We start from the raw sequence: 25,690 nt of genomic DNA, 5'->3' as shown, positions 1-25,690 counted from the left end.
ACATACAGTGGGACTGAATTTGTCATCGCTGTCTGGATTTGACTTTAGAAGCTTTTGAGGATAAAAAGATCTAGGAGAGTGTAATGTGCTAGCAAGGAATTTTATTCACTGTTGGAGTACATATCAGAGATGATGAGCCCCTTTTACAGTGTGATGGTGAATGTGCAGCAGTAAACAGCGGGCGTCTCTGTGTAAACAAATGAAGCACTGCTGAAAGTGATGAGTGCACACTACAGTATAAATACAGTTACATTTGCAGAGTGTTTAACTTCACTTAAAATATTATATAAAAAAATAAAAATGAATTAATTTAATATTATTTATTATTTTTATTTAATATTTAATTTAATATTTATATAAAATATTAAATAATAATAATAATAGGGCCCTATGAAATCCATTTATTTTTCACAAATTCTTTTTTTTTTTTCCACTTAAACTTTTCTGAATTCTATTTTAATGGTAAAATTAAATTTTATTACACAAAAAGCATGTGTTTATTAATTCAAACAGTGAAATTTACACACATCAACAACTATTTAATTTTTTTTACAAAAATGAACATTTTAAGGCCCTATGAAATGCATTTATTTTTTTTTCTCAAATTCAGTTTTATTTTTTTATTAATTCTGTGTATTCCATTAAATTTCTGGATTCCATTTGAATGGTTTTAATGATATTTTAATAATCAAAAGCATCTCTAATGAATTGATTTTATAAAAAAAACAAAAAACAAATAGGCCTAATGTGTTGTGCATTTATATTTTTCTGCTAAATAAAGTATTTTATCTGGTAAATATTCCTTAAAAAAGAATGTTTTAATAGTAATTCTATTATTAGTAGTAGATGTACTTTCATTAAATTAAGCAATATATTTGTCACAGTTTCTTCAAGTTAAACCAAACTTTTGTTTTGACGGGTCACTGTGAAGACCTTAAAGTTTCTGTTTGGATATGATATGACAATATTTTTTCTCAAAATAAACAGTAAATCTAAAGATAATATTCAAATCTAAATATTATTGTCATGTATTTATGTCCTCGTTTAGTGCTGAAAACATTGGGAGCATCATGCGCCCTTCAGTAGCCTATGTGTGAGTAAACGAAACTGCGAGTCATAGAACATGAAGGATTCATTTAAATGGAATTTCTGCTGCTTAATATTCACAGACACTAGAACATATCGCATTTTGATTTGCACTGACTTACTTTTAATTTGTTCATTCAAAATTAGCTAAATTCCGTGACATTTTATAGCCAAAAATCTACCTGAAGTCATCTAAATGTTGATTCACATAGTGTATTTTTCCTTCTCTTGAAATGGTCCAGGATTGTTTGGTTAACCTGCATGCGTCTGTGAACCTGCTGGTGGGTGTCTAGTGCCACCCATATGTGAGGATAAAACTGGTATCTGTAATAAAGCACTCCCTTTAGTGCTTCATAATGTCTAGAGTTTTAGCTCAGCGATAACATAACTTGTCTGAATGAACTAGAGCTTGTGAAGTTGTGTCTCTTGAAATTACAGTCATACTGATCAAAAGAAGATATGCACATTTGCAGAAGTTGGCCGCATGTTCCCCTCTGCAGGGCCTAAAGCTGCAGATACAAATGGCTGCTGGGAGAAGCTTGTTTTTTTTGAGGTGCTGGAATGTCTCCTCTGAAAACATGGTTGACCTGTGCTACTGTTCTGCTAGGAATGTTCTGCAGGTGGTTTTTCAGCTGTTTCTTTTTTCTTCTCACTCTTCTGTGCCTATCCATTTGTTTCACTTTCTGTCAGGCTGCTATGAACTCGGGCAGACAGTGCATCTGTCTGCTGACCACCTGCTGTAGACATTGTCACAGTGTCTGACCCCTGACAGGCCTGTTTCTGCATGGTGTGTGTGTGTGTGTGTTAGTGAGCACTGTTGTAGAAATCTAACTCTGTCCAGTTTTAAAATAAAACAAAACAAAATAAAATAATACAAATTAAATTAAATTTATAAACATGAAATAAAATAATAAAAATAAAACACAAAAATAAAAATGAGATCTTGAATTATTATCTATTAATACCAGTTTAGGGTATCAATACCAAGTTTTATTTCAACAGTCACCTGAGGCTTTTTACTGTTGTAGGTTTTTCTTTACATGATTGAACTGGAGTCACGTTAGAGCCACTGTTTCTGAAAAAAAACTGAAACAAAACAAACTGCACATCCGTCCTCAGCGGAGAGGAAATCTGAGTAGAGAGTCAGGTGAGCTGCTTCCTGTGCCGCCTGCAGTGCACGCTCATCTATTTCCTGCTGTAACGGACGTGTAGAATGTTTTTTCAGAGATGAGCATTATGTTCTTTCCTGTTTGATCACATTGTAATGACATTCAAGAGGGTTATTACTCTTTTGATGGCCAGAACAGGACTCTGAGGATGCCTTTTATCGCTGATGTAATGGATTTAATATGAACAAATGTGTAATAAAAGAATCTTCAACATTTTGAGAACAGGCAGACAGAGTAAGGTCATTTTATGATGCATTTTTGAATTGTTCTGGTTCACCTAAAAAACAAACAAACTGTGAGCCACGCTTCACCTGCTGGATCAGCGTCAATAACATGATGCCCCTTTTTGTCTGGATGGTAAATTATGCTTAATTATGGGTTTAATATATCACGCAGCCTTGGAAAATAGTCTAATAATGTGTTTTATGGATTCTCGTCCGTGAAGTTCGCCACTTCCGGTATTTTGCTGGTTAGTCGACGCGAGCAAAATTAAGTCGATTAAAATCGACGAATCGTGACAGCCCTAGAATACACATCTTCTATGATGAGCATGTTTTTATTTTCTACATTAAAATTCATTTTGATTGATTATTTTTTTCTGGGGTTTTAAGTAAAAAAATATCAGGGTGATAAAATCACTGTTAATTTGTTATTTATATTATATATAGTATTTATTGTGTTTTGAATGAGCTTTTATTTTTGTGTTTTTGGTTTTATTTTTCATTGTTTTAATTTTATTGTTTAATTTGAGTTCTGTGCTTTCGTCATTTTATTAGTTTTTTTTAAGCAATTTAAAAGATCATTAATTTATCTTGTTTTCAGTTTTATTTATAGTATTTTTTTTTTTTTAAATCTTTTCTCAGTTAGTTGCTAAGTTGCCTTTCTAATTTTCATTTAGGTTTTTAAGTTTAAGTTTTTCATATTTATATTTCATTTTAGCTTCATTTAAATTTCCAGAAACAATTGTCCTGACAGCATGAAGGAAAAAAAAGTCTCAAAAGAATAAGATTCTTAAAAGAACCTTGCATAGTTTTTTATTGTTACTTCTCAAAAATATTTTAACAAAACTGCTTCTCTACATATTAATATAAAAAAAAAACTTTACGTCATGTGGTGCAACTAACATGCAGAAACATGCTGAAAAAGAAATACAAAACTGGAAATTATATCATAGATAGACTTTTATTACTGTTTGTGAAGTCACTTCAGATGTTAGATACATTTTGACAAGTAAGGCTTAAATCATGTAGTAAAATGTCATGTGGTACGACTGACCAAAAACAATTGATATTTATCAAGTAGTTTATAATATTTTTGGAAAAAATACCGTGAAAAGTATATTTAAATAGGTTTATAAAAATAAGGAAAGGTGTAAAGAAAAGGTGTATATGCATTTTTTTTTTTGTAGATCTTTACACCACATGACAGTTTTTACTTGAAGCATGTTTTAAACTATATTTCATGGACAGTCTTATTTGTCATTGTCCCAAAATCAAACGACAAGAAAAAAGGTAGCCACACCCATGCCTATAATAGATCTACATCAACTGAAGGACGTCCTGAGAGATGTAAATGGTACCACCATGAAAAATAACAGCCCAAAGCAAACCCCAATAAATGGGTAGAGTAGGGCTGAGGCTCAAAGATGAAAGCGTGTGTGGGCGCACACACATAATGAAGGCTGGCATTGCGATGGGCGTTTCCAGTGAAGGCGGTTTGACTGAGGAGAAGATCCTGAAAATGGACAGTGGAAAGGGCTGTGTTTGGTCTCGGCCAATGATGATGGGGGGGATGGTTGGTGAAAGACTCGATACAGCTGGGGGTTTGGGAGGAGCAAGGGACAGCTGGCTTTGTGTGTGTGTGTTAAGCACAGTGTCTCTTTGTTCCCCTCCCCTCCGCCTGGCACCGACCGGATCGTTTAAGACTACAGCCGTTCATTGGCACCTCAGGTTCAGGAACAGCCTGGCGACTCTACAGAACGGCTGCACTCTACAGGGAAGATGCTTTGAAGGTTAGAAGGCCCAGCAGACAATAATCTATGCCAGCACTCCCACAGCGCGCAGTGTTTCCATAGCACGCTATTATTGCCCAAATTACAGTTCTTGGGATAATTATGTGTATATATATATATATATTATAATGCTTGGTATGGAAGCTTAAACTTTACTGCCGCTGAATGATAGTTCTTCAGAAAATCCAGTCAGTCAAGGCTCAGTGCAGGTTAAAGCATTGCTTTTGACCCTCAAACACTTTGTTTGTGCAACTCGGAGAGTTTATTTTCATTGCTCTCAAGAATATTTTCCACTAATGATAGTAGCGGAAAATTAGTCTTGTAGTTTTACAGAGCGAGTCTCGTTTCTTGAGGACTTTTTCTGTACTTAAATGGACCGTGTATTTGAACCAGTTCCTTGAAGTGGGACGCGTAAAAATAGCATCAAATCAATCACAGAATGTTCCAGACTCGTGCAGGTCTCGATTCAGGATAAATTAACCCATCAGGGATTGCGGTGACATGTTGCTCTATATTTTCAGTGCTCAAGATCTAGAATTGCTGGCTTAAAATGGGTAGAAACGTAACCCTTTACAGTGAGTTTATAGTATGTAATTAGCTAGATCTGCATGTGTGTTATTAGCGGTGCTTGCTGAGGCAAGAAACACTGTTATAGGTTTTCTGAAGGTTGAGGGTTTTGAACAAACATATGACTCTCTGTATTAGAGTTGTAGCTGTGAACTTGTCTTGCAATGTTTGTGCCGCATGCATGCATACATAATACCTAAAATGTGTAGTTTGTGGAGAAAAGGTGTGATGTTTATTTTCTAAGTGATTGGACAGTTGAAAGAGAGAACCAGTATATAGGGACAAGAAGAGAGTAGAGAATTGAAATTTAAAACCGGGCCAGCAAATAACCACCGAGCAACCACCCAAACACCTTGGAAACAGCACAGCAACAGGCTACTGTAAAACCCTTAGCAACTATACTTCAAATTCAAAACACTAAAAACAATGCTGAACTGTCTTAAAAAATTTATTTAATTTTGGGTGGTTGCCACGCTATAATATTTATTAAAACTGATTTAACATTAATTTTTACATTTTAGTTTTACTCTTAGAGATTTTTTTATTTTGTGCTTTTGTCATTTTTTTTTATAAATTTTTATTCACACTCATTAGTTTTTATTAATTTTAGTAAACATTTTAGTAAAATTCTGTCATTAATTACTCGCCCTCATGTTCTTTCAAACCCATTCATCTTCAGAACACAAATTAAGATAATTTTGATTAAATTATGAGATTTTCACCTTGCAATGCAACTGACACGTTCAAGACCCAGAAAGGTATAGGATTTCATTAAAATAGTGACATTAGTGGTTCAACGTTAATTTTATGAAGCTACAAAAATACATTTGTGTGCAAAGAAAACAAAATAACGACGATGCATGCGTGTGCTGCTGCTGACGTAGAACATGCATGTGCATGTGTCGTGGTACTCTTGATAATGGTGGAGAATGTGTTCCAAGGTGTTCGAAAGTCCAAGGAGGAGAAGAATTGTTGAATAAAGTCATTATTTTGTTTTCTTTGTGCACAAAAAGTATTCTTGTAGCTTCGTGAAATTATGGTTGAACCATTGATGTCACATAGACATTTATAAGGATGTCCTTGTTAACTGTCTGGGCCTTGAACGTGTCAGTGAACGTGTGAGTTGCTGTCTATGGAGGGTCAGAAAGCTCAATTCAGAGCCACCATACAAGCGAACGGCAAAATCCAGAATGGCGATTGTCAAGTTCATCCACTTCGTCTCTCAAAGCATCAAACTGAGCCACTGATATCCTGAAGCAACCTTTGAATCGGCTGTGATAATCCCACTGCTCCGTAATAAGGAGGGGGAACTCTCCTTCCTGTCTATATCTCAGGATCGGATGGACCAAATATTTCCTTTCTTTTTCTCTTTTTAAGAAGCGAGAGGACAACAAAATCGTCCTCACTGCTTGAAGACTCCATTTAGTACTGTTTTGTGAATTGTTTCGCAACCGATTAATTAATACGCATCGGACTCGGTGTTCAAGGTTTCTGTGCGTGATGAATTTTTAGGATAACGCACACAAAAATTTCGGACTGAGTGTGCAATGACCTTAAGTGATGTGTTAAAAATCAATCTGAACACCTTAGCAATGTCAAAGCAAAACCCTGACATAATGGATGCGTCCAAAAGCTAAAAAACGCTGCCTTTGGAGGATGCATTCCAGAGCAGGAACCAGGTGCTAGCAGAGCCAGTGCTATAGCCGGTTCTTAGTTGGTTCAACTGGCGAGCGCTTTAAGAACCGGTTGCTTTTCCACAGGCTAGAGAGCCAATACAGAGCCAGGTCTTACGTCAATGAATACGTTTCATGTTTCGGTTCACTAGTGCGACCACGGCAGTGCCAACAGACTTGTTCGAGGTGCATCGGCGGCACGCAGACCGATCGATCGCCACATAACACACTAAAGCACCACGAGAGCGATCCAAAAGCATAAAGAGCCGTCTGCTTTCCAGTCGCTCCCGCAGCACCCCGATGCCTCGCACCGAACGGTCCGCACAGCGCTGATCCATCCCGATCAAGCCTAAACAATCTATCAACAATGGCGGACGTTGCGTTGCTATTGATGTTCATGGCTTTGCAAACCTACATCTGCATCCAAACACAGCGAATCCAACGTGTTCGTGTTTAGCTGCTATTTCAAATATGGCAGTCAAAAGTTTCTGTCGTCTTGTTGGTCATGGTAACCCCGCCCCCAGCCCCTGACGCAAGCGGTTCTTCCTTCTAGCCTAACAATGTTTTGGTGCTACTTACAAACTGCTTTTCCTAGTTCGGAGCTGGTGCTTTGGGTGTCGAAAGACAAAGAACCAGTTTGAAATTTGGCTCTGGCTCCGAACCAGCACTGGAACTGCCTTGGTGGAAAAGGGGTAATAAAGTCCTTGTTTGACTGGAGGAACTCTCCCTGCATGATTCCTCGGATGTTATTTATAATGTTTTAATTGATTCAATAGCTGCAGGAACATGTTTCCATTACCTAAGATGGAGATGACCAGTGTTGTGTGAACAGAAAACAAAACACTGACAGCTGAATGTAATTTGGCTTGAATCTGTAGACACAGCTCAGGACAGAACTGTATTGGCCTGCAAAGACTTTAAACTAAACTGGATCTTCAGGTTTTTAGTTGTCAGAATACTGTAGAATCACAATAGGAAAGCATCCTTTAGAGATGTTTCTCCGGTGTGTATCACTGCATCCCTGCTCTGACAGACACATCTGAGCTCAGTGAAACCTCCAACTAGTGGAAAAGAGAGAAGTGCTTTGATAAAATGGGAGTAATGATGCTGACAAACCCTGAACATTTTTTTTTTTAAATCTGTACAAACTTTCCAGCTTAAAATGCAAAGACAGCTGTAGATGATCTGGTTTAAAGGGATAGTTCATCCAAAAATAAAAATTCTGTCATTAATTACTCACCCTCATGTCGTTCCAAACCCATAAGACCTTTGTTCATTTTGGAACACAAATTAAGATATTTTTGATGAAATTCAAGCGCTTTCTGACCCTGCATAGACAGCAATGCAACTGAAATGTTATAAGGCCCAGAAAGGTTGTGAGGACATCATTAAAATTGTCCATGCGACATCAGTGGTTCAACCGTAATGTTATGAAGCTACGAGAATTTATTATTCAACAATTTATTCAACAATTCTTCTCTTCTTTGTCAGTCTTCAACGCACATTTACTGGAAACATCTGGAAAAGTCATAGGAACTCAGTGGAACTCGGTTTCTGTTTGTAGAAGACCGGATTAGTCTGGTTTCTGGTAGTGGTTTTCTTGTAAAAGTGAGGAAAGGTGTATCGCTCTAGCATTGTGTTTGCTCAGACCTTTTCCTAGACCCAGTTCCACACTAGTTTGTTGTATAGTTGTAGTTCCAGTGTGAATGAATGAAGTTCATGTTGAAACCTGTCCTGATATTATCTTGTCTCCAGTCTATGGATTGAGTTTGTCCTCAACTCTCACTCTCATTGTGCTCATATGAACTCAAGATGATCAAACTATTTGTAATGTTTCATTCATTCCAAGAGAGCAGAACGGCTGTGTTTATCTACTGCTGGCCTGATGTATCATTTTCAGGCGTGTTTCTGACAATTGTATAAGTGGGAATTGGGAAAAGGGAATTTATGATTTCAAGCAGACGAGAGTAGAGAGGGTTGTCATGACCCACCTCGACAGACATGAATAGAGCCTTGACTTATGGTGGATCCATCCTCCCAATTATTTATATGCCAGGGGAAACACGTTCTTCCACTTCCCGTTTCTTTTGTAAGTTAACATGAAACCCGACTTGGAAAGAAGTATTTTGTTTTAGTTCCACAATTGTTTAATCTCACATATTGTGTTTTGGATGCCTGTTCTGGGAACTGTCCAAATGCATTGCAGATGATAAGAAATATGCCTCTCCTGTGATTCCTAATGACTGTTAAATCTTCTTGCTAAATTATTCATATATTAGTTACATTTTCTACAGCAAGCATCACTGTTACTGTTACTAATTCTGTCGCTATTTGAAAAAACTCTGAACCCTGAGGAATAAACTTTGTTGTGCAATTATCTCACACTGTTTGTGCTGTAGACATTAATGATCCTTTACTTGCATTCTCATAGACATTTGTGGGTGAGCTCTTTTGAATAGACCGAGTAAGAAAACACTTAAAATGTTGAATATTTCATTGTTTGTGACACTTTAAATGGTAATTTTATAGTAGTATAATATAATTATAAATGTAATATGATTTTCTAATGTAGTATAATTTAATATACCCTATTGTTTAAAAGTTTGGGGGTCAGTGAGATTTTTTATGTTTTTAAAGGATCTTTTATGCTACATTAATTTGAGTAAAAAAATCAGTCCTTGTTTAAATAAAATCCTTGCTGAAATAAAGCTTTTGAACTTTAAAAAAATATATTTTAAAATATTACCACCCTAAACTTTTGAAATATATAATATAATATAATGGTTGTAATATGGTACATGTTTATTGTAGTGAAAGATGAGATGCATTGTTGAACAAGCTCTTCTTTTCTTTGATTATCTAATGCTTGTTTTTCATTGAAGAGCATGTTTCATAACCCACGTGTTTGTGTAATTCAGTACTTTATATATCGCTCACTATTTCTGAAAGAACAGTTTATGAACAATGCTACCCACTCCATCCCACTCTATGGTAAGTGCTCCTGAGGGCAGCGCATCGCATCGCCTGCGTTTAACATTCGTCAGCGGTTGTAACACTTTGCCTGTGCCACAGCCTGCTAAATAAAGGTTTAGTGCTTATCCCTGGAGAGACCCACACCTCTTCCATCTCCTCGGCCTGAGGCCATCTTCATCTGAGAGACTATACAAATCAACACGGTTCCCATGGTTTCCAAAACAGGGTCTGTCCGTCAGGGCTGGTGTCAAATGGTCAGAAGCTACCATTGTGTGATGCCTACAACAGCCAGTGGTCAGCAGCACATTTTCAGCATGGATTCACCCAGGGGCTGTTCCTCTTTCTGAGAACAGATCTCATTCATGAGACGTGTTCATTGATTGTAGTCCATTAGCTCTTCCCCATTCGGTTGAAGGTTTTGTTTAGTTTCCTCGTACTAATGACTTGCATTGATTTTTGATTACATGTTCAGAGTTTCATACATAGATTAAAAATGGTTTATATTTGAAAGAATTTGATTATAGTTATAGTATTGTTATCTAAAGATTAATATTGCAAATTATAAGAGACTGACAGTGAGTATATGATGGGAGTAAAATTTAGAGGTTCTAACATTTATAGAAGAGCTGAATTTTAAATGCTTCTTTAGAAGAACTTGCCCCAAAATATGGATAAATTGATGAAATTTTTTTTATTTTTTATTTATTTAGACATCAATATACAGTCTCCTCCATAAGTATTGGAACAGTAAAAACAAAATTGCTCTGTTGGCTGTAGAGTCAAGACATTTGCAAATATGATTAAAAGATGAATATGAGACAAAACTACAGAATGTCACATTTTATTATTAGCCGTTTCAACACATACATATTTTACCAAATAAAAAGAACAGCACTTTTAGAGTTCATCCCACTCATTGATGTGAGCATAAGGACAGTTGAACATAAGGCAGATATAAAAGATTAAAAAGCTATTATTTAGTTGCAGATCCCTTGCGCACAATCACAGCAGTGAGTCTGTGACCCATAGACATCACCAGACTCTTGGTCTCATCCTTTGAAATACTTTTCGTTGCTTGTTTTGGGGAGTTTCTGCCTATACTCTCCTCTTCAGCTGGTGAAATTCATGTTCAATCAGATTTAAATCTGGAGATTGACTTGGGCAATCTAAGACTTTCCATTTCTTTGCCCTTATAAAGTTCTTGACTGAACTGGCAGGGTGTTTTGGGTCATTGTCCTGATGCAATATGAAGCACTTCCCAATGAATCTGGTGGCATTTTCTTGAATATTGGTAGGCAAGATGGTTTTGTACACTTCCAAATTCATTGTTACTGTCATCATACATTAAGTCATCAGTAAAGTTGAGAGAGCCTGTTCCAGAGACAGCCATGCATGCCCATGCCATGACACCACCTCCACCATGCTTTACAGATGAGGCTGTATGCTTAGATTTATTGCAGTTCCTTTTGTTTCTCCACATTTTTGCTTTTCCATCACTTAGATAAAGGTTCATCTTTGTCTCATCGGCCCATAAACACAGTTCCAAAACTCTTCTGGCTCACCTTTTGTGCTTTTTTTGCAAACTCTAATCTTGTCTTTCTATTTTTGGTGCTGGTCAGAGGTTTTCATCTTGCTGTGTAGCATCTGTAATTCTGTGTCAAAGTCTCCTGAGGACAGTAGATTGTCAGAGCATCACCCCAGCTTTCTGGAAGTTGTTGGTGATTTTACAGACGCATCTTTTAGGGTTAATTTTTACAGCTTTTATGATTTGTCTGTCATCAACTACTGTTGTTTTCTCAGCCGATCAGGTAGATGTTGGTTGCTGGTGGTTTCCAAACTCTTGATTTCTCCATGCCCTTTGTTTTTGCTATAGCTTTAATTGACTTCCACTTTTCTTTTAGCATCCAAATTGCTTGCTTTTCTCTCAAAGTCAGCTCCCTCATCTTCATCCTGGTTTATGTGTGTCATCATCGAATGCAAGATTCAGAATACAGAAGTAATGGATATAACTGATACGACACATTCCCTGCTTTTAATATCTGAAGAATTAATGCAAGAGGACACAACTGATCACTTAGAAAGACCTGTGAGGCAACTGCTCCAATACTTATGCTCACATCAGATAGAGGGATGAACTCTAAAAGTGCTGAACTTCTTAGCTGGTAAAACATCTATGTGTTGAAATGACTAATAATAAAATGTGACATTCTGTAGTTTTGTCTCATAGTCATCTTTTAATCATATTTGTAAATGTCTTGACTCCACAGCCAACAGAGCAATTTTGTCTTTACTGTTCCTATACTTTTGTAGGTCACTGTAGGTTTAGGATAATATATATTAGGTTAATGTATAATAAATAAATACTAATTAATTCTCTATATAAATTTAGTATAATTGAGTAGAAATATTAAAATAGTACATAATTACTAAACATTTGATTATTATTAACAACAACAACGATGTGTGTGTATATATCGAATAAATACTAATATTAATTATTCTAAGTATAAAATGTCATATAATTAAGTACAAATGTTAGTGCATAATTATTCAAAAGTGACAGGATATTATTATTATTATTATTATTAGTAGTAGTAGTATTATTAATAATAATAATAATAATAATATTATTATTAATAACAACAACGTGTGTATATAATGTATAAATACTAATTATAATTATTCTATATATAAATTTAGTATAATTAAGCATAAATATTTAAGTAGTGCAAAATTACTCAAAAATTATTATTGTTAACAATAATATGTGTGTGTATAATAAATACATAAATACTGATATTACTTATATTCTGTAGATTAATTGTCTTATTTAGTACAAATGTTAAAGTGCATAATTATTCAAGTGACAGGATATTATTGTTATTAATAATAATAATAATAAATAATCATCATAGCAAAACTGTTTATTAACTTTTAATAACTGTTAATTGTTGTTAATAATACTAATAACGTTATTATTATACACCGATACTACTGAATTACAGATAGCCAATTCCGATAGCCGATTATTCAGGATGATTTCAGCTGATGGCGATACCGATAGTTATGTGCGAGTTAAAAATCTGACGCGGTCGCATTTGTGCCAGTGCATGGTCTGCGCTGCTCCAAAAGTATGCTCTGCTCCATGCATAAAGCACGCGCTGCAGAGCCGCCGCACAGTGCAGCAGGAGTAAGATTTCTGATTGTGTGAAGAGAGTGACAGAGGCGCTTTCAATGAGTGCTCTTTGGGAGCAGAGCCTGGTTTATACTCGTCAGCACCAGCGGCAAAAATGACGCGAATACTGAGGGGGATGGAGGATTTGGTTTTCAAGTGCAGGTAAAATAAAAGACTGCTTCTTAAACCAGAGAAGGTGAACATGTTGGTTTTGTCTTTGCTGTTTATCTCACTTTACACTATGGAGGCTTTTTTTAAATGTTCTTTATTTATTTGATTCCTCAGTGTTTGCTAAACGTTCTGGTGTAGCCTATGCCTTGCGTCGTCTTATTAGTTTGTTAATTACATTATATAAGTTAGTAGCGTAATGTTTTATTATTGTTGTACTTTTTAGGCATGCTGTGATAGACGATGATGGCGGTGACACCGGTGTTAAGCTGCAACACCGGTTACATCACTTGCCCACCGCGGCACCGTACCCCACCGTAGTTTTGATTTTTTTTTTTTTATAGTAATAAAATTAATTTAGTTCAGTTAGAGAACAGACACTAAAATGAAAACTGAATGCGGCTGCTCAATGCAGCGCACCGAACGAACAACAATCGCGCATCACAGATCAGATTTCATTTATCACCTGAGGAGAGTGAGTTGAGCTGACTGACAAGAGTGAGGTGAAAAAGACAAGACAATGACGGAAGAGTTTCAAAACGAAATGTAAAAGCACCTGTTTTAAAAAAAAATTAGGATTTTGAAAAGCCTGTTGACTTCTGCCATTAATCTACGTGATAATGGAAGTTTTTTTAAACATTCGTTTCTCATTTATTTGGTTCCACGGTATTTGCTGATTTTTATTTTATTTAAACTGTATTTTTTCCCCCCATTATTTTGCATCCATGCCTCCAAACATTCTTATTCGTTTTGCTAATGGACATTCTACGTTTCATAATTATTTGTTCCTCATTCTTTACTGATTTTTAGTTTTGTATACCTATTTAAACTTTGTGTAAGTTATTTGTTATTTTATATTAGGCATAGCATGGTGTATTTTATTTCATTTTGTTAATAAAAGTTCTATGTTCTATGTTGTATTTTGTTGTAGCTTAAATCGAATTAAAGCAATTGATGCCGAACTGCTGCTAATTTAAAAGTGAAAGTAAAATGCGCACGATGCTTTTATAAGCTATTTAAGCAAAGGAAAGTGATGGGGAAAAAGGGAAAACTCAAACAAACTAAAAACAAACAACTGCTTGGTATGGAACGGCCGCAAATTTAAAAGTGAAAGTAAAATGTCCACGGTGCTTTTTCAAACTAGGCTATTCAAAACCAAAGGAAAGTGAGGGAAAGAGGGAAAACTCAAATGAACTAAAAGCAAACAACAGTTTGATGCTGAATTGCCGTTAATTTGAAAGTGAAAGTAAAACGCCACCAGGCTATTTGAAACCGAAGCGAGGAAAAGAGGGAAAACTCAAACGACCCCTTGATTACATTAGACAGACATGATACATTTTGGTAAGCCATACTGTATCTTTCAACATCTTATGAAGTACATTCATGTGTATTTTGCACTATAACATTAAACTGGAAGAGAATTGAACTTGAACTGAGGTGCAATAACGATCTGTCATGTCACATTTAAAAGCGTTAAAACGGCATTCATAGTTTGTATTTTGTGATTAGAATGTACAGGATTTGAAAGCTGAGAGTTTGTTTCTTATCAGAAGTAAGAAAGCACTAGGGCTGCCACTAACGACTATTTTTATTTAGATTAATCTATCGACTAATTTATCATTAATCGATTAATCTAAACAATTGAACCCCCCCCCACCAAAAAATCAACAATTTTACTTAAGAATATTTTATTAAACCAAATTAAATCCAAATTTCTATGAAATCCGTTTTTAAAGCAAAAGTAAAGAGAAGCAAGTGTCCATATCACAATCCATATCACTGAAATCAAAGTTCAGTATTATAGTGTAAGAATGACAACATATCACGTTTTCTAGTCTACTAATAAAATTATAATCTAAAAACACCTTTTAAAGGCGTATTTACCAGAAATATTATTTACCAGAATTTATTTAGGTGAAAAATGTAAATGTGCAATATTTCTGAAAAAAAGAGAGAACAAAAACTACAACTTTTTTTAAAATATAAAATCAATTAATTGGAGAAGCTTTTGATTATTCAAATTTAATGGACCTATTAAAATTGAATCCAGAAAATAATGGAAAACAGAATTTGGTACAGATAAAACTGTAAAGCTCAATTAATTAGACAGGCTTTTTGATTAATACAATTTAATTTAACCATTAAAATAGAGTATAGAAAAATTAAAATGGAAAAAAAGTAATTTGGAAATAAAACGGATTTCATAGGGCTCTATAATAATTTTTTTGTGGTAAAAATAGATGTAAGTGAACAATAGCTTTTAAAATGACTTAAAATACATATATAATAGCAATGATGCAATAATAATTAGTTCAAATAAAGTATCAAATGCAAGAAATCATAGTTTTATTGAACAAAACTGTTATAGTATATAATGTTTTATAAAAAATAGAGCTAATTCTCCTTGCTAAAGCATTCTCCTTGCTAATGTCCAATCCTTGGAGAATAAGATGGACGATCTTAGAGCCAGGATTAGTTTCCAACGGGACATAAGGGACTGCAACATCCTTTGTTTGTCAGAAACGTGGCTTTCGTCCTCGGTCCCGGACACTGCTGTAATGCCGAGTGATAACTTCTCTGTCTTTCGGACGGACAGAACAGCAGAGGCCGGTAAATCCAGGGGTGGAGGAGTATGTTTCATGATCAACAAGAAATGGTGTGATCCCAGGAATATCTCCATTCAGTCGCGTTCCTGCTCGCCTCATCTGGAACATCTTTCCATTATTTGCCGCCCATTTTATCTGCCCCGGGAGTTTTCATCGATCATTGTTACTGCTGTGTACATTCCACCACAGGCGGACACCGGCTTGGCTTTGTCTAAACTTCATGATGTGCTCAGCGGCTACATTAACAAACATCCTGACGCTGCCTTTATCATCGCGGGGGACTTTAACAAAGCCAACCTCAAGCAGGTCATGCCGAACTTTTATCAACATGTATCCTGTCCAACCAGAGGACCAAACACACTGGATCATTGCTACACTCAGTTCAAGGATGCCTACAAAGCCCGCTCACTACCGGCTTTTGGCAAATCGGACCATGCCACAATTTTTCTAACACCGGGATACAAACAAAGGCTCGTTCAGGAACCTCCGGTGCAGAGAGTAGTGACGCGCTGGTCCTCCCACTCAGAGACTATGCTGCAGGCAGCGCTTGATGACGTCGACTGGGACATGTTCCGGGCGAGTTCTTCTGACGTCAGCGAGTTCACGGATGTAGCATTAAGTTTTGTAAACACGCTAACCGAGCAAGCTACAGAAACAATAACAATAAGGACATTCTCCAATCAGAAACCGTGGGTGGACAGAACAATCCGTGCCGCGGTTAACACACGCACTGCCGCTTACAATGAGGCTCTTCTGTCTGGGAATACGAGCGAGTACAAAGCATCGTGCTATGCTCTCCGACGCGCAGTAAGAGCCGCTAAACACAGATACAGAGAGAGAATTGAGTCTCATTTCCAGCTCAACGACTCTCGACGGATGTGGCAGGGACTGAGGACCATCTGTGACTTCGGAAACAAATCCTCCGCGGAGGTGAGAGCAGATCCGTTGCTGGCCGACGAGTTAAACATCTTCTACAGCCGCTTCGATGGCAACGGCGGCGGCGCGTCAGGAAGCAGCAGGCAGAGCAGCGATGATCCTGTAATCACCGTATCGGAGGATGAGGTTCGGAGGGCGTTAAAGAGAGTGAACGTCAGGAAAGCAGCCGATCCTGATGGGATAACCGGCCGTGTTCTGAGGTCCTGCGCCGATCAGCTCGCTGGTTTGTTCACTTCCATTTTTAATGAGTCCCTTGCTACCTCCGTGGTTCCCACTCCATTAAAAAAATCCATTATTATCCCTGTGCCAAAGAACAATAAACCCTCTTGCCTGAATGACTATCGCCCAGTTGCCCTCACATCTATAGTCATGAAGGTTTTTGAGAGACTTGTAAAGAGCCACATCTGCTCATCCATCCCTGATACTTTGGACCCTCTTCAGTTCGCCCAAATAGATCCATTTCTCACGTTCTCCACTCTTCCCTCACACACTTGGACAGCAACAATGGGAATTATGTAAGGCTGCTATTCATTGACTATAGCTCAGCTTTCAACACTATAGTCCCCATCAAGCTGGCATCTAAACTCACAGACCTCGGCCTAAACTCCTCACTCTGTGACTGGATTCAAGACTTCCTCACCGGCAGACCTCAAGTGGTGAAAGTTGGCCAGTTCACCTCAAACTCCATCACTCTGAACATAGGAGCCCCACAGGGCTGTGTCCTGAGCCCCCTGCTCTACTCTCTCTACACGCATGACTGCGTGTCCTCTCACAGCTCCACATCCATTGTCAAATTCGCTGATGATACTGTGGTTCTGGGCCTCATCTCCAACAACGATGAGACCGCATACTTGGATGAGGTAGAGAGACTCACATCATGGTGCCAGGACAACTGTCTCTCTCTGAATGTGGGGAAAACTAAAGAGCTGATCATGGACTTTAGGAAGAGACAGCAGCAGCCCTACACTCCTCTTATGATCAGTGGGACCCCTGTGGAGAGGGTGAGTAGCTTCAAGTACCTCGGTGTAAACATCTCCGAGAACCTGACTTGGACTACACGCATCCAAACACAGGTTAAGAAAGCCAGGCAAAGACTGTACCATCTGCGACAGCTGAGGAAATTCAGGGTCTAAAAAGGGACCATAGAAGTGCATCTCAGTGTGGTATGGAAACAGCTCCAATCAGGACTGCAAAGCACTACAGAGAGTTGTGCGCTTAGCTGAGCGCATCTCAGGGTCTGCTCTCCCCTCTCTGCAGGACATCTACCTCAAACGCTGCAAAAATAGAGCTGTTAAAATCATCAAGGACTCAAATCATCCTGGTAACCGTCTATTCACTTTGCTTCCATCTGGTAAGCGCTTCCGTAGCCTGATGGCAAAAACTGAGAGACTTAGGAGGAGCTTCTTCCCCAGGCCATCAGGCTCCTAAACTCTAACTCTGTCATAATATCACTTGACTCCATGTAATATCACCATATCAATAAGTTATTCATAATTTTTCTCCATGTAAATATCATATATCAATAAGCTATTCATAATTTTTCTCTACCTCATATTGCTGCTATTCAAATACCCTGTACAACTTTTTGCACATTATTTTTTGCACATTCCTCTCATTACTATTTGTCAACAACATACTGACCTGCACATTTATATTTATATATTTTTTATCTTATCTTATTTTATCTTATCTTTTATTTTATTTTATGTTTGTACTTCTTCTTAATATTTGTATTCTTATAATTGCACTGTCCTTGGAGCGGACCTGACCTACATTTCACTGCTGGTTATACTCTGTATAATTGTGTATGTGACAAATAAAACTCTTGAAATAAAACTCTTGAATCTTGAATCTAATGTAGATTACGCAATACAACAAAGGCCTGCAGGGGTCGTCAGTGGCCTGATGATTATTTTTACACATTAATTAAAATGTCCACTTAATCTTTAATATTTGGCAATTTCTTTAAGACAGAAATGCTATAGCCACTGTAATTAAATGAATATGTGGACATCAAACCGTGTAAACTCAGAGTGAGGGTTTGAGCTTTTATTTTATAATCGCGATGTATTCTCCGGTGTTTGTGTAGCTTTATAAATGATTAATCTGATGAAATGGCGCACGTGCGTTCCCAGATGAACGTTATAATAAACCCAAACTCACAACAACATGCAGAGATGGAGTTTGAGATGCTCCACACATGTAAATAAGTTTCTGTGGAGCTACAGTGAACGGAGCCGCGGTTAGACGCACGTGCTTAACCTACACGCATGGAAATAATTAAAGCTCATATACTGGTTGTACTGCATCGCATATAATTATTTAATTAAATCATAGCGTTTGTGAATTCACAATTATGCTTAATTATGATTTTAAATGGGTTTAATATATCATGCGGCCTTTTAAAATAGTCTAATAATGTGTTTTATGGATTCTCGTCCGTGAATCGATGAATTGAAAATGAAGTCATTGAATTTTGAAAATCGACTAGTCCACTAAAATCGACGAATCGCGACAGCCCTAGAAAGCACAGAACTCTTTGTGATTATTGGATGCGAGGCGTGGTACAAATATTTGGTGTATAGAGACTGTTAAAGCCTTATTGTCACAGTATGATTTGCAGTCTGACACGTTTTTCTGCCGCCTTTTGATTAGCAGGATATAATCAGCCCTGATCATCGGCTGATTTTGAACAATCAATAGTGAAATAAAGTGCTTTTATCGGCCGATACTGATTGTTGGCCGATACATCGGTGCATCTCTATTATTATTATTAATTATACTTAATTATTAATTAACAATAATATGTGTATATAGTGAACAAATACTAATATGATTTATTCTATGAATTTAGTATAAATAAGTATAAATATTAAAGTGCAAAATAATTATTAAAAAGTGACAGGATAATATATAAAAAAAAACTAATAATAATAATAATTCTTATTATTGTTGCATGATACTGCTGTCATTTTGCTTCCGTTTTCCCTGTGCAAACCAATTTAATTTTGTTTGGTGACACTAGATGCAGCGATATCTGGCTCTGGTGTTTGCGCACTTTGCTTCACTTGCAGTGAAATTTACAGTCATCGCTATGAGATGCAGTGGTGTTGGTTGCTGAATTAGTAGCTGATGTAGCAAGCTGCTTCTCGGTCATCTCTGACTGCTGAATGCCTCCACATGCTCTCTCCTAATCTCTCTGCTATGCCTGTCTAGCAGCTCCAAGAGCTGCGCTGGCCCGGATCTTGTGGTGATGTTTGAGGAAATTGCTTGAATTTCTTTCATCCCATCCCATCATTACTAATTAGTTTTAATTTAGCCAGAGAAACCAGTGTAATGATTTAAGAGTACTTAAATGTTCCAGTTCACTTTGTGGGATGGGGTGGGAGCTGGTCAACATGGTGATTTTTAGTGTTTGTGTGCATTGGCATGTGTGCGCAAAGTGACTTACCAGAAGTGGTTCATCTTAATGCTCTAAAACTATTCTTGAGGAAACTATAATTCACAAAACAATCAACTTTCTACGGTTTATTTAAATAATAATTATAGATTGTCTAGTTGCTTGTGAACTTTTTTTTTTTTTTTTTTTTCTTGTGCTGATGCGCAAATGCGTTGACGTTGGTGTCTGCTGCCCACGAGGCTATTTGCGCCAACAACATTTTTTACTTTTCGGTTCAGTTTAAATTTGCTATTTTCATTCAGTATGGTCTGGAATCAGTAAGAAATTAATAATTTTATTCAGCAATTTATTCCATTAAATTAAAGACACTAGAGACATGCATAATGGACATTTATAATTAATACAAAATGTTTTTATTTCAAATAAATGCTGTCTATTATTTCAATTAAAGTATCCTGAAAAAAGAAAATGCACAGTTTCCACAAAAATATGAAGAAGCAGCATAGCTGTTTTTGATATTGATAGTAATAAGAAATGTTTCTTGAGCAAAACATCAGCATATTAGAATGATTTCAGAAAGATCATCTGAAGTAATGTTTGCCTTCATGGGAATAAATTACATTTAATAAAATATTATTGATACTAACAACTGATAACAGTTGTATTAAATGGTAATAATAATATTTCACTATATTTTTGTTTTTATTGCATTTTTTTTCTAAAGTGAGCACAAGATATTTCTTTCAAAAACATTTTAAAATCTTTTCGACCCCAAATTTTTGAATGGTGTTGTATCTATTTTAAAATCTGTCAGTTGATTATTAAAATTCTACTTTATCATCTGTTTCTACAGAATACATTATTGGTAGCCCTATTTGTTACTCCTATTCATACATGCTTTTTTTGCAGTGCAAGTGGTTTGTAAGAAAGTTGTTTGAGTTTGCAGGTAGATTTCTGGGTGTTTTCCCTTCTCTCAGTGAGGGAGTGTGGGAACAGCGTCTCATGTTTGAAGGCTGTCATGGGTCTGACCTGCTTAGAGTGTTTCCGACTGGGTTGAGGAGCTTGTGAGCAGAAGGTCACACAGCCAGTGACTGAATCGTGCTCTCCCCACCTCCATCTCTTGTCTTGCAGCCGCAAACGCTTTTTTAACAGTAAAGACACTTTTAGATAGAAGACACTCTTAGACCTGAAAACAAACCACTTCACCTGCCAACTACATGTCACTGTGACCAAACTCTCGGCTTGCGCTGCATTAAATTTAGACATTAGTCATTCTCTCAGTGATCAGCTTAGTTATAATTAATCTTTCCCAGAATATTACATATTTCATCCTATTTACAGAGTACTGTTTTAGTGAGCTTTTTGATATCACTGTGTTAATATAACCCTGGAATGGAAATGCAAATAAGTTGTTTTTTAAAAGAAAAACTGCAGATTGATTTTTTTTTTTTGGTTTTAATAAGGGGAAAATGCAGATCTTATATAGTCTTGCAGCAGTGTAGATCTATTTTTAATAGCTCTATTTTCACATGTACTGTATATTCAAGATAGTTACAAAAAGTAATTTTTTAAAGCAATTTTTTAAACCCATCTGAATGTCTTTTAATGTGAATCTGGTGTATATCAAAACAGATTTGAATGGTTCATTGATTTAATTGAATAGACTCATTACTAGAGCTGTGAGTAACATATGTGATTGTGTGCAAAATTAAATTCAAATACATTTAAAAAAAAAAAAAATTAAAAGCTGTTTGGAAGCAGTGAAATAGATTTAATCCAGACCAAAGTTTCCATGCGCAAAGGTGGTTGGCAGCTCTGCTCACAAGTACCACCAGCCTGTGTCTGCTTTTGGCAAAATAACTCCCAGGGCTGGATTAGGTGATTTTAATCAGGTTTGTCAGAGGCAGTGCAGCGTGTAGGGGGTCTCTTTGCTCTTGGGGAGGGGTTTAGGTACTAAAAACAAGAAAGAGCTAATTGGAACACAGCACATCACACATGCATCTCCAAGGAGACAGCTGGCTCCTCGACCACCAAGACGGGAACATTGCTTCTAGGTCAGCTGTGTTTGTTTCTCTAGTCAGGAGACTTTTGATTTGAGGTGAGATGAGAAGCTTGTGTGCTTATATGACTTAAATATATTCCACAGTGAAATATGGTACTGGTTTCTAAACTCTGAGCAGAGAAATCTAGACAAATATTTTACCTGATGCTAATGTTAATATGGCTAGTCTTTGGAGTTTCCACTATTTGGTTCTCCTCAATTTCAGTACACTTTTTCATTGGATGCTCTCTGTATTAGGAATGCAACACTACAGTCAATAAATACCATGTTTTTTTTAATTTAACAACGTTTTTCAGTTTGGTTTGGTTCTGATGGCTTGGCACATCAGAGTAGGGCTGCATGATTAATCGAATGCGATTTGTCATGCGCATCTTGTCAGTAAAGCCGGTTCTGTGATTAGTAGTAAATCTCCATCACATGCTTTCAGATGGAGCAGCACTTACTACACAGAGCCGTAGTTCACTGACAAGCTACGCAAAAAAAAACCCAAAAATGCAGACAAAATAATCGTGAGATTATGAAATCGAAGAAATCGTTCGAGATAATGAAGGCTGTTTGTGTAGCTTCTCAGTGAACTACGCCTCTGTGTAGTAAATGCTGCTCCATCTGAAAGCATGTGAAAATACCACATTTAATAAAACATATCATATGTCTACTTCACATTTCTTAAGATAGAAGTATCATTGGAGTGGACATTATCGAGCTCTGTAAACACATGTAATGTCTGTTCTCATTGCTAGAGGGCTCCCTCGTGCATAAACTCCAAATATGCATCACAGAAGTAATAGAACTGATGATGTCACATTCCAGGAAATCCCTAATATGGACAAAGGTATCCAGCTTTTGCTGTAACTGAATAAAAAGAAGATTGAAGTGCTTAAACTGATTAAGACAATAAATACTTGACTGTGACAGTATGCTGTATTTATCTGTGTTCTTTAAGCCATCTAGGCTATTTTCAAGGGTTCATCCGAAAATGACAATTCTGTCATTAATTACTCGTACTCATGTCGATCCAAACATGTAAGACCTATGTTCATCTTTGGAACACAAATTCCAAAAGCTTCATAAAATTACGGTTCAACTACTGATGTCACATGGATTATTTTAACAGTGTTCTTGCTACATTTCTGGGCCTTGAACATTTCAGTTGTGTTGTTGTCTATGCAGGATCAGAAAGCTCTTGGATGTTCTTAAACAGCGCTGATTGGCCATTCAACAGTGCTCAAATGTTAGTGGGAAATGGACATTTTAAAAATTTCAGTACCGGCGACTGGTATTGTGGTTGGTACTTTTGACAACACTAGTCCAGTCCGAATAGGGTTATGGACTCTTTTTATGGTGTTTTTATTTCATTTTTGACAGCAGTGGGTCGTTATTTGCTTGTTGAAAAAGAGCAGCGTATGTCATACGGGTTTAAAACAGTATGAAGGTGAGTAAACGAATTATATTTTTGTTTAAAGTGAACTATTCTTTGAGTAGAGAACATCTGAGCATGTTGCACTTTGTATTGTTGAAAGTGGAGCTGCCATTCATTTATCACAGTAAAGGCCCCAAAAGAAGGTCACTGTTTAAATTTAGATGTGCTCATTTTCTGGAAAAATGTGTGGATCTTTCTTGGTCCTCATTTGTCTCTTTTTCTCTCAAGCTGGTCTCAAAGACCTTGACCAATTTTACCAGTCAGTCTAAACAGCGCTGGTTTTATGTACCCGACCACACATGAATCTAGGCCAGACCCAACATTTTTCATTGACCAGCTCTCCACTGATCTCTATTCATAGCTCGAGGGAACCCAGAGCCACCTCAACAGCTGTGAGAGCAGGGCCGACCGGCCCCTAGGAGCCCACAATGGGTGGAACCAGCATATGCTCCTTCTCATTCACTGACATGAGCCAATTTAGCATCACACCCCTGAACCTTTAATGGGTAACGAGATGTTAGCAGCTCTTGAGTTTGCCACCCAGCTGCTGCTGCTGCATCAAAAACATATGGAAAATATGATATGGAAAATGAGAGTGGCCTGCCCATGCTGTAATCAACAGCTCTTGTGCTTGTTTCCTTTTTTCATCCTTTAAAATGTGCCCTTGTGACAATTACCACACTGATCATTAGTGCTATTTGTGTGTTGCGCCAGGCATCAGTTTCCGGGAATGTCATTGTGCCCAGCTAGTCATAAACTGAGCATGTTATTTTTCTGCTTCATGGGTTGTTTTTTAATTTTGTTACCATGGCACTGTGAGTCAGTGTCAGTCTAGTGTCAACCTTGTTTATGTGGGCCGCACATGTTTTGCAGCGGAAGTGTGACTTCTGAGAAATCAAAGGAATTATTTAAAAGATAAAATTTACTCTGAAGTGGACTGCATTCATGTTTATTTGTACTAATCAAGAATCAAGTGTTCAGGAAAGGCCCAGCTGAGTGTGAAATGGAGCCCATTTTTGTTTTATATGGTATAAGGATCACCATATCTGTAAGACAGACGTGCAGGACCCTCTGGATGATCTGTACAGTTTTTATTTTTAATTTTTTTTATTTGTTTTAATTTGTTTGGTGACATCTTAAAGTTACTGAAACCTTTCTGATAATGGATATTTGATTGTTACTGTAAAAAAATCGTAGTAATCATAAAATAGGTTTCATTAACTTTACGTAACAATGAATTTCTTTGTCTTGTACAGACATGCATGTCTTGAAAATTACTTCCTTTGACCTAATCACCACACATATTTATTTTTACAATTTGTCTTCTAAATATATGCTCCAAATCATTGCTTTATCTCAAGCGATCAGTGCGTCTCTACATTTCCTGTTATTGTTCAACACGCTCGGATAAGCCGAGCAAGGAGCCTATGGGTCTGTTTCCTCATCACGTCTTCTGTTGGGTTGCGTCTTTGAAATTTGCCGCCTTTTCGTGTAACTGTGGCCCAGCAGTTTCCTCTTCTTGTGATGAACGCCTACTTCCTCCACCTCTTTCACCTCTCTTTCTTTATCTCTCTGTCTTTCTCGCTGGTTAAGCCAAGGTTCATGAGAAGTTGTGTGATAAATACGGGTCTAGTCTTGATTTTGAAGTCTTTTGTTGATGATGATGATTCTCTGTGGAGAAGCAACAGGCTGCACTGCTCAGGCTTAAAGAGCAGGAACATCAACTTGTTTGAGCAGCAGCTAGTTGCGGAGGTTTCCGGGTAAGTTTCTTTATGCTTGTGGATGAGTCCGGGCCGCGCAGGGTGTGACTTTGGCCCCTGGGGTCAACTCTGCGACCCCTAACATATCACTACAGATCTATCTGTGAACCAGGCTGCATTTTTCTTTTCGTAAACCTAAATAGACTACTGTAAGTTTTCGTTCAGTCTGTTTGCTTCTTTGAGGTGTCTCAGTTGAGCAGGCAAGATAATCTGTATTGACCTAGACACTTGAAAATTATATGGAATTTAGATTTCATCTGCAATGTTTTTGACTCTGCACCTTTTGAGTGACATTTCCACACTGTACTCTGCTGTGTTTACTAAATAGATGCATATTTTATCCAGTTTTTTGTGGGTAAATGCTTGTTTTCACATTGTAACTTTTTAATCAGCATTGTTTTAATAGGGTAATTTTTACTAGAAGTGTCCTTGTTAGATACTAGTGAGATGCAAAAGCGAGGAGCTGGAGATGTGGAAACTGCTGCTTAGCTGTGGGAGTGATTTGACAGGATATCCTGGTTACTGTATGAGAAATAGAGGGCTTGTTTTTGACACTAGGCACCCGCTGCAGCACCTGAAAGAATGAGCACAGAATCTCTTGACTGTTTACACTGTTAGTAGTTTTTGTGAACTATAAACATTTCAAGGGAAATTAATGTCTTTTTTTTTAACAGCTTACTGTTA

At 37.1% G+C, this 25,690-nt stretch overlaps 1 protein-coding gene across 6 annotated transcripts in view; it reads left to right on the top strand.

Annotated features, from left to right (window-relative positions):
• LOC306884981 (engulfment and cell motility protein 1-like) overlaps window positions 1-25,690 on the top strand; it is a 93,548-nt gene that overhangs the window by 6,712 nt on the left and 61,146 nt on the right. For 3 of the 6 annotated variants that reach the window (XM_079441268.1, XM_079441264.1, XM_079441269.1), the window contains exon 1: window positions 24,768-25,006. The exons of 2 other annotated variants lie outside the window; for them this stretch is intronic. The gene's annotated coding sequence lies outside the window, so the exon portion shown is untranslated. Of the gene's footprint in view, window positions 1-2,536; window positions 2,613-24,767; window positions 25,007-25,690 lie in introns of those variants that run through there. One more of the 6 variants, XM_079441266.1, reaches the window with a different exon arrangement.

This window comes from Barbus barbus, assembly GCF_936440315.1.
Source record: "Barbus barbus genome assembly, chromosome: 19".
Taxonomy (NCBI): Eukaryota; Metazoa; Chordata; class Actinopteri; order Cypriniformes; family Cyprinidae; genus Barbus; species Barbus barbus.
The sequence above is the reverse complement of the archived record's forward strand: the minus strand, read 5'-3'. Positions and strand labels throughout refer to the sequence as shown.